Here is a 9,573-nt window from a genome sequence, read left to right on the forward strand (position 1 = left end):
TTGACTGAACCACAGTAAATTGGATGGTATATTTTTTTATATAAAATAATTTTAGAAACGATATAATTATAGAATATATGTGATATAAAAGGTTCTTTTTATTGAAAATAATTAAAATAGATATGGAGTATAATATAAATATATTCAATTTTATATAATACAAATTATTCTTCTAAAATTAGGTGAATATATAATATATAAATATGTAATTTTCTCTTCCTGCTCTTGAGTTTATGGTAGCATATGCCATGGTGTGCTGTTGAGCAGATGGAACTTATTTGAGAGAAACGTGTTTTGACCATGCACCTATAAATATATACAATTAATAACTTGAATTTTATTAAATATACCCATTAATGAAATATATGAGAAAAATACTTTATTTAAAAAAAAGAGATTTTAATGCATATATTCAAACTAATGAAGATGGAAATAAATGATGATTGATGTGCAAATTTGATTTTTAAAAAACAAATATATTAAAATAATTTTTAGGATAAACTACGTATTTGGTCATCTAGATATTTATATGAATATATTTTGGTCATTTAACTTTTATTTTGAATCATCACTAAACTTATAGTTTTGTTTTCAAGTCATACATCATTAAAAATAAACAGAACTGATGACAAAGTAATTTCTTTTATTTTTTTTATTGATGACATGACATTATTTTATGGTAATACGTTAATATAGTCGTTAATTTTTTTAATATCAGATGATCAAACAAAATAACAACGTAAATTTAGTGATGATTTAAGAAAATAATTGAATAATCAAAATTGAATCACATATATAATTAAATGACTAAATACATAATTTATCATAATTTTTATCGTAAATAACGATGCATTTGATTTGGCCAAGATAAATGGCGATATAATTGATGAGACCTTATTGAGACAAAATATTGCACCAAAAAAGCTCATTTAAAGGATTGTGAGATAATAACTAATGAGATTGGGTTAAGTGATAAGCAGTTTGATATTACTTAAACAGGTTTCGAGTTCGAGTTATTATATATGTAAAAAATCTTTATTGGGAGACTCACTCACCAAAATTAGGTGTACAACCCGAGTTGGTTCAAATTAGTCAAGACAAAACCACGAAAACCGAAAGGGCAATTAAAAAAAGGATTGTGAGGTCATAAACTTTCAAAATATATTTAAATTAAACAAGATTTCAGCGATAATTTCTCTTATGGTAATAAATTTCAAATTTTGAAAGTAATAAGAATGATTTACGTGAGGTAATAAACTTATCAGTTAACATGTGATTAATTTTATGAAAAATAATTAACATGTGAATGATATTGTGATTATTTTTGTATTTTTATGTTTACATATTTACTATTCTATCTATATCAAAATGGGTTTGCCCTTTTCCTCACAATCTAATTATTAAATTAGACAAAAGCATAAAAAAAGGGCAAGAAGCAAACATAGTTAACTTACACCATGTTCAAACCTCACATCAAATAGGATTAGGATCAGTGTAAGTATGGGCTTAATCATTAATTAATCAAGTTGCTAATTATGCTCATAAATTTTACATTTTTAATGTCGGTATGATGAAACTCAATTCAAACATGGATTCTTTTATCTTTTATATATATTTGTTTTCTCTTGGTTTTTGTTTTTTCCTCTTTCCTCAATAAAATCTTCGTCGTTGGTTCTTTGTAAACCACTCGATGAAACAGTCAAATTACACGGTGTGAACATCCATTTAGCCGGCATCTACCCATGTTTTTTTTTTGCAATCGAATCATTTTAATTAAAATGTTGCCAAACCATTTAGTCGTTGGTACTTTAACTTTTATCTCGAAAAGATCATGATGATGGAAGAATGATAAGATACTTGGTATGTTAACTATTATTTTTTAGTTTTTTTTTAAATATAGTTTCACATTAATAAACATAGTTTATACTTATGATACCAAATACAATGATTCCCTTAAAAATAGGATAAACCACATATTTAGTCATCAGATTGTCACTTTAATATTATTTTGGTCACTTGACTATTTTTTAATTATCATCAAAAATTATATTTTAATCACCCATCACTTAAAATAATACTAATATGTTATTATAAAATAATATCACATCATCATTAAAAAATAAAAAATATATCAGTAGTTCTGTTAATTTTTTAACTATAATTGATTAAAATGAAACTAAAACATAACATTAATGATGATTAAAAAAAGTTGGATGACCAATATAGAATCAAAGTGGTAATTGGGTGACTAAATATGTCTTTTACCCAAAACAATATATATAAAATTTATATCTAACCTCTATCTATATCAAACATTCATCCCACACGTGTCGTGTAACATTTTTTTTGTATGGTGGTAAATTTGAGGAGTGGCGGCGCTTGATCAAACCTTATGATTCTTTGAATTCCTCGATCCATATATAAATACCACCTCGCTTCATTTCAAACTAAAGGTTCTCTTTCAACTTCTACCATTTTCTCTTTTCAACCTTCCAAAAAAATAAAAATAAAATTGGTTTTCATGTGCTTGCTCAACAAGGTGGCGCATCAAAGAGGTTCAAGTGAGTACGCCAGGTCTCCACCCACCGGAGATGGTGGCGGTGCTGAAGATGAACAAGAAGAAAATCTCCGGTTGTCTCAAATCCAACAACTGAACCATCCAATGATGCAACACAGGAACCAAGCTGAATGTTTTTCGGACAACAGGGTCAATCAACCGAGATGTCGGCAATGGTGTCTGCTCTCGCGCATGTTGTGTCCGGGCAAAGGGTAGCTGCTGATTGGGGTCACGGTGCTTACATAGCAGCAGGCAAGGTATCGTCTGGTTTTGCAAACAGCAGCTCCTCGGCTGATTCACCCTCCGGTTCTGGTTCGAGTTCTGGTGTATGGGTTGGTCAAAAACGAGGGCGTGGAGATGAGACTAGTGCTCAATTGATCGAGTCTGCACCAAGAGGGGTTCAAAGAACCTTTGCTGATTTTAGAGCCGATACATCATCACCTGCAACATCCGGTACATATTATTACATAATCTATTTATGAATTACTAATAAGTATGTAATATTGCATTTTTTTTAAAGTTTCCATTAGTCAGCTTAAGAGAAACTTATTTAAATCTCAAAGGTGCAGCTTTCTCAATAATCCATATCTCCATATTTTTTTGAAAAACAGTTGCTGAAGAAACTACGAGCATTGTTGCACCGGTAGCAGAAACAACAGCAGCAGCATCCAATGAAGAAACCGGCGAGCGAAGAAGAAAATATAGAGGCGTAAGGCAAAGGCCATGGGGAAATGGGCCGCAGAAATACGGGATCCTCACAAAGCAGCAAGAGTTTGGCTTGGCACCTTTGATACAGCGGAAGCAGCCGCTAGAGCCTACGATGAAGCCGCTTTGAGATTCAGGGGAAATAAGGCCAAATTAAATTTTCCCGAACTTGTCAGGGCTGTTCCTCAACCAACGCATAATTTTCCCGCGACCCAAACACTAGTTTCGAGTTCTCTACCAACCCATTTTCAATCATCTCATCCTACGCCATTTCCGTCGCTTTACCAACCCCAAGCTCTTCCGAGCTCCACCGCTGATATGTTGAGGGATTACTGGCAGTACTCTCAGCTGTTGCAGAGTTCGGCTGGTGTCCATGGACAACAACAAGATACGTGCTTGATGGAACAGATGATCCAATCCTCTCAATTACCAATTATTCAACAGCCATTGTTATCTTCTTCTTTATCACCTTTCCCTTCATCATTTGTACCTTCCTCTTCTTCTGCTTCTGCTGCTTCATCTTCTTCCTCTGCTTATTTTCCTCTGCCTTTCGCCGAGCATCAACAAATGAGCATTTCCAGACAGCCATCCAATCAAACTCAGGCAAGTGGTCAGATTTTTCAGTGCCACCGTGGTCTCATCCTGGTCATGATCCTTCATCCACCGGTTCATAACAATCCCATTGTCTTCTAACATTAAAAAATGATTTTTTTGAAATCTCATCCCTTTTTATTTTATTGTTTTGTCGAACATGTTTTTTTTAAAAGTTTAGATTCGATTAGAAGTATTGTCATCATTGGTATTGTAAAAGAAGAAGACAAAAGCTGAAGAGGGGGATAAAAACAAAGAGACATTTAGGCATATTAGTCTGGTTCTCATATGGATTTGATGTATACTTTCTCACAATTATCGAACAAAAGATGTAGAAAGAAACCGAACACCCTTTTTTTTTTTTGCAACCCGTCTGTTGTTTACTTTACGGCCAAACCTTCATTAGGAATGTAATTTGTTTTTTCTTTCTCTACATTTTATTGTTATGTTTATGAACGATGAATACAGATGAACATTGTTAATTATGAATATCATTAAATTAGTTTATAAAATATTAAATTGTTAATTATGAATATCATTAAATTAATGTATAAAATATTAAATCGTTAATTATAAATATTATTAAATTAATTTATAATTATAAATTTAATATTTTATAATTTAATATTTTATAAATTAATAATATTTATCGTTAATCGTGTTCATCCACCCTCGATGACATTGTAAAATTTTTCTCTGTTTATTCATAATTTATCTTTTGCTTACCGTCCCAATTTTGTGCTCGTTACTACCAATTATCTTTTAAGAATATTTTCTCCCGAATTGGGAATAAAGCTAATATAATCGAATATGATGATGTAATCGATTATCCTTTGGATTTGAACGAATATACACATGAACATATAATGGAGTATTAATTTATTTTAACTTTAGTTAAACAGTTAATTTCGTCATATTATTAGTTAGGATAAAATATATAAATAATCTCTGATTATAAAACTGTTTTGTTGAGTCCCCAATATTAAAATTATGAATGATCTATTGAATAAGTATTGTTTTGTTGAATCTCCCATATTATTTCAGTTATTTTATGTCAATAATTATCAATAACTGATTTATAAAATATTTAAATTAAAAAATAACTTGGAATTTTATTTAAAGAAAGAATAACAAAAAATTATATAGAATAAATTCATTTTATATAAAATATAATTTTATTATTTTTATCATATTAATTAATTTACTATTTTTAGCTAGTAAAATAAAATAATGATAAAATTCATCAAATTCTTTCTATAAAGTATTTTAAATTAAATTTAAAATTTATTTTAATTAAAATAGCCTGACAAAATTTAATATATAGATTTAAAGTATAGTGGTAAATTTATCTTTAGTTCAAAAGTGCAATTGTAACTACCAATCAAGATAAAGTAAAAGGGTAAATTTCAGCTTTCATTTAGGGTTTGTTTGTTTCATGTAAAATATTTTTTGAAAAATATTTTCTGAAAAACGTTTTCTTCATTTTTCATTGTTTGGTCGAAGGAAAACAGGTGGGTCAATGTAAAATATTTTCATAGTCAACTGAATTTCTTTTACTTTTTTTAAAAAATGACTTACGGTTTGATTTTCCGTAAGTCATTTTCTGAACTTTTCACTTCAAAGCATAAATACTTAAAATAATATTATTTTATATATTTAATGTTAATATGATATTTTAATATATATTAATAAAAACATTAATTATTAACGTATTTAAAATATGTTTATTAATATTTTTAACAATATAATATTATTATATAGTTAGTTATATTATAATAATATATGATATTATTATATTTTATTTTAATAATATAATAAATTATTAATAAAATTTATATTATTTATTAACTTCTTAAAAATATTATTAAAATTATTAATAATATATATTAATTATGTATTTAATATTAATATAATAGTCTAATAATATTTTAATAAAAATACTTAAATATATTTATTAATAATTTTAAAAATATAATATACTATTCTTATTTTAATAAATCTTTATATAATTTATAATATTTTTATTTTAATAGAATATACTAGTCTTAACATTTTTATTTATAAAATTTTAGAAATAAAATTTTAATAATAATATTAGCATAAATAATATTAAATAAATTATTCTAATATTTTTAAAATATCAATATTAAGTTTTTATAATAAATAATATAATTTATTATATTTCATATTTGTAATAAATAATTTCTACAAAAATTATCAACTAGTGGAAAATGGTTTACATAACATCTTCCAAACATCGTAAAATATTTTCCAGAAATATTTTTCAAAAGATGTAACTCATTTTACGGAAAATGTTTCCAAAAAATATTTTCAGTGAAACAAACGAACCCTTAATATACTTGGCAAATTTACACACTAACACTCTTTCTTATAATTTCTAGAAGTACTCGTGATCCTGAATTTGTTTTTAATAATCTAGATGATTTTATGGGTAGTATTCAACTTTTTTTTAATTATTGATATTGTACGCACGTTCTAAAGATGTAGTTCTTTAAATCTATGATTTCAGAAGAAAATAATACTCTTTTTATTCACTGATGTCATTATATTGTTCCTTAAATATTTAAATGGAAGATTAATACATACATCATTTATCAAAGTCATTCTTCATTTCATTCCATTGGAATTCAGCCCAACATTAATCAGATTAACATTGTGCATTTTCAAATTCCTACTAAAAAAAAATAAAACTGTATACAGGTCAATTGCTGTAATATATATAGATAAATAAAAGTTATCCCCGACCAATGACAGTGGTCAATTTCAATTTTAGAACATTTTAGTTTTGACAACTAATTATTGGTATTAAATGAGTTTAAGAGGCTACTAGGGAATAACAATATATTACCTTTTGTGTAGTTTGCTGGAAAAAAAAGGAAAAAATGAGAACGAATGACGTATAATAAAAAAAAAGTGCTTTTTGTTATTATTATTGTAACACTTGGGTCCGGTTACGATCGAATTTTAAAGGACACATTAATTATCGAAGTAATCTAGAATTCAATTCAAAAAATTTATGATATATAATTTGAATTCAATTAAGTTATTATCGAAGTAAGCTTCTAACTACTTAACCGCTAAGTTTCATAGGATGAGTTCTCTATAATCCATAATCAATCAAACGTCAAACAAGATGCGACAAATTGCATAAACATGAGTGGTGACTGTTAAAATTGCGTCATGAATACACCACTAGGAACAATAACTACTAAAACATGAACGACGGACCACTAAACTTCCTTCTTAACATCTCAATCCATGAAGTACTGAAGCGCGCAAGGAGTCTTTTTGGTGAACCGGAGCTAGGGGATTTATTTGGTGAAATGGATGAAGAGCTTCTCCATATACAGTTTAAAAGATCAACGTTTCTCATTTTCCTTTCTAAGCTCCTATCTAGATTTTAATTGAAAGTAAAAGACCCTAGACTAAATTCTAGAGAACAATGTCAAACTACATTACATTTAATTTTAATGTTTATAAATTTTAATTTATTTTGCTGTTAAGTATTTTTCTGCATAACTTGTGTTGTTAATTAGATAAAGCTACATGATATTAAATTTAGGTGATGTAGAGCAGAAATGAAATATGCAAAATCAATTAATCTTAGCTAAAAAAGGTAATTAGCGACGTTTGTATAAAAAAATGCCGCTATAGATATGACATTTTACGGAGTTTGTTCAAAAAAATGTTGCTATAGATATGACCTTTTGCGGCGTTTGTTCCAAAAATGCCGCTATAGATGACTTTTTTCGACGTTTGTTACAAAAACACAGCTATAGATATGACCTTTTGCTGCGTTTGTTCCAAAAACGCCGCAAAAGATCTCGATGTTTTACGACATTTGTTCCAAAAATGTCGCTATAGATATCGACTTTTTGCGGCGTTTGTTCCAAAAACGCCGTGAACTTTGGTGGCGTTGGTGTGGTCGGCGCTTCTTGCGACGTTTTTCCTATCGCCGCAAGTGCTTTTAGTGGCGCTTAACAACGCCGCTATAGGACTAAAAAAACACCACTAAATCTCTGTTTTGCTGTAGTAGATATTGTTTGTCTCCAAGAATGGGGGAAATAATAATCTACTATGCATGTAGAGATCACAAAGAGTACAAATACATAAAATTCTCTTGTATCTTAAAATATGATATATCCCTAAAACCCTTCCACCATCACTAGAAAATCCATCTATCCAACTGACACTCAAAAGATGCAGAGATCACGAAAATGATTATATCTCTCTAAAATAATTTTCTCATGATTAATAAGACATGCAGAAGAGACAAAATTAACGTGGTTTGATCTAAATTACCTCCAGAAATAAGAGAAACAATAGTTCACTATAAACGTAGCGATCAAAAAGAGTACAAATACATGTTATTTGCTTTGTATCTCACAATCTAGTTTATAATATTAAAATCCGTTGTATCCTAAAAACTCTTTCACCTTCCGTACAAAACCAATCTATGCAACCTATATCCAAAAGTTATATAGATCACAAAAAAGATTAAATCTCTTCAAAATAATTCACTTTCATAATTTTTAAGAAGTTAAATCTATTTTATATGTATAGGAAATATAATTCTTCCACGTCATCTTCAATTCTTCACTAACTTGAACCGAAATTCTTAGCCCTTAAACTGTAGGGTTTCAACAACAAAACCTATCCAAAGTCATCATCAACGTATAAACCACAAAAGAAACACATCACCAATTTCAAGTCGAATTATAATATATTTTAATAAATATTTAAACAAAAAAATGATATCTTTTATGTATTCATTTTAAATTAAACTATATAAAAAAGGCAATTTACATTTCTCTTACGAAAGCACGCATTGTTTACACTAACAACAACGAGATTTATAGGGAAAGACGGTAAATATGTCTTAGAGAATGAATTTATATGTACATATCAAAATATTCAATAACTGCGAATGTATAATCTGATTGTTTTTTTACACAAAATGAAAGGGTCACATGAGAGCAATAAGTTTTATATTGCAAATTATAATCTTGATGAAAAAACAAAAATATTGTTTATACCATCTAATTTAAAGTTTACAAAATTTGAAGTTATTGCTAAATCCATATATGAGAATGAACATAAGATTATTGAATTAGATATTGTTCGGTAAACTGAAAAATAAAAAAAAAACAATAAAAATATATCTTATTAATATAAGTAATATTGGCTAAAATCCTTGAATTAAATCATAGTATTAAGGACCCTGAATTTGATTCATAATTCAAATTAGTTCAAATAAATCATTCATCATAAATATTAATTTAAATCAATAAATAAAGTTCACATTCCTAAATAGAAAAAAAAATTAAATATCAAATTAAACCTTAAAAACGGTAAGCTAATTCTTATGATATTTCTTATTTATCCTCCTTTTAATAATAATGATATTTATTATTTTTCTTAATTTTCATTTGAATACGACTCAGTTGATTATACCACTTAGAAGCGGGTCCAGTCAAACTGTCTTGAAAGCAGTGGATCAACATCTGATCATTGTTCGTGTATCTAGTCATCCTTCGAATAAACATCGTGAGATGGACAATATGGTAACTGGTCCCATTGCACTTTTCAAAATCGAGCATTTTGAATTTGGGTAGGAGTACCAAGTCAGGAACTAAGACTAGTTCCCTTGCATCCATTTCATTATGAGGGCTTTGACCTCTCGTTCCTTTGAATGTCTC

At 28.2% G+C, this 9,573-nt stretch overlaps 1 pseudogene; it reads left to right on the forward strand.

Annotated features, from left to right (window-relative positions):
* The first annotated feature begins 2,472 nt into the window (after nt 1-2,472).
* LOC120129919 lies at nt 2,473-4,044 on the forward strand (annotated as a pseudogene).
* Nucleotides 4,045-9,573: the final 5,529 nt, after the last annotated feature.

The sequence above is a fragment of the Hibiscus syriacus genome, unplaced genomic scaffold, assembly GCF_006381635.1.
Source record: "Hibiscus syriacus cultivar Baekdansim isolate YM2019G1 unplaced genomic scaffold, ASM638163v2 tig00110505_pilon, whole genome shotgun sequence".
Lineage (NCBI taxonomy): Eukaryota > Viridiplantae > Streptophyta > Magnoliopsida > Malvales > Malvaceae > Hibiscus > Hibiscus syriacus.